We start from the raw sequence: 1,342 nt of genomic DNA, 5'->3' as shown, positions 1-1,342 counted from the left end.
GAGCATCATAGAAAATCAGCCTATTCTGAAAAATATCTACCTAAAACCTCCAATAATATCATACAAAAGGGGTAACTCCCTTACCAGCATGCTTGTCAGAGCAAAGCTATAGCTTTTTTAGGCTCAAACATGAGGCAACCGCAAAAACTACACTGATGGAGTCCGTGCAGGCCTCTTATTAGCTTCCTATCATGTTCACGGATGGATGCCAAGGAACAAAGGATTTTCTCGCCTGACAAAATTTCTACAGCCGCTAAAGCTAGTCGACGGAATCTTTGAAGTTTCATTAATATTGCGCTTGCAAAAATTTTGGTGGGTGCAAAAAATCGTTCGCACTAAAAATGGCCTCGCGTTCACAGATTTTTTAGCAAATCATACAAAATTTTGGGTAGTGCGAACAGGCTCTAACTTTTGATTTCAAAGAGTTGTCAAAGCGATCTTTTGTTGTGTTTAATGTTGTTTGTTGGCGATTGATAATACGACAGTATCAAATAGTGTCTTAAAGGCCCACCATCAACCGACAGGCATTTCGAAACTATTTTCATAAATGAAAATTTCGCCCTAAGATGAAATTCATCCAATTAGATCGCTATCGCTACGACAAGCAATGAGAATTTCCATACCGAAAACAAACGGTCGAAAAGCCTGTCGGTTGAAGGTGGGCCTTTGAAAATTGTCCCTGAGCAGCTGGGGAAGTGGTGGTCGAGTTGTTAGGTGACGGGCTAATCAATACTCCCAGGTTCGAGCCCTATGTCCATACACTCGGGTTGTCTTTTCAAACAAAAATGACCATTCCACATAACCCATATCAAGCTTTCACCTTTCTAAATTCACGATAATAGCGGAGCACCATTGTTAAGAAAATATGGTAACCCATCGATGCGAGAAGTCTTCATGACGTCATCGTAGATACGTACGTTCGTCCGTCCGTACGTCCACCCCTCCATGTATGCCAATGTGACCAGTAGGCTTGGCTAAATCTATATACTGGTGAACTCAAAGCAAATGAACAATTCAGGATAATCGCGAATTCGAGAGCGAGAACGGATTGTTTATTTACGTTCTCTCCTCCATCTTGACCCCGGAGATATGACCGTGTCTAGTTTTGGCGGGAATTTATCAGATATTCGTTTGTTGTTGATCCCAACCGACAGAGAAGATCCTGGCGACGTGTTTATGTACTGCGGGTTACGTCAGTCCGATCCGATCGAATCCGATCGGGTCCAATTCTGATTTTGTTAACGGCCAATTTTAACTTGCCTGAAGAACGTCAACTTTCGCTCGGAAACGTGAACGTTTTGAAAGATTGCCCTTTTTCCCGTTTTGAGAAACTTTTTCTATA

Source organism: Montipora capricornis, chromosome 13 (genome assembly GCF_036669925.1).
Source record: "Montipora capricornis isolate CH-2021 chromosome 13, ASM3666992v2, whole genome shotgun sequence".
Lineage (NCBI taxonomy): Eukaryota > Metazoa > Cnidaria > Anthozoa > Scleractinia > Acroporidae > Montipora > Montipora capricornis.
The sequence above is the reverse complement of the archived record's forward strand: the minus strand, read 5'-3'. Positions refer to the sequence as shown.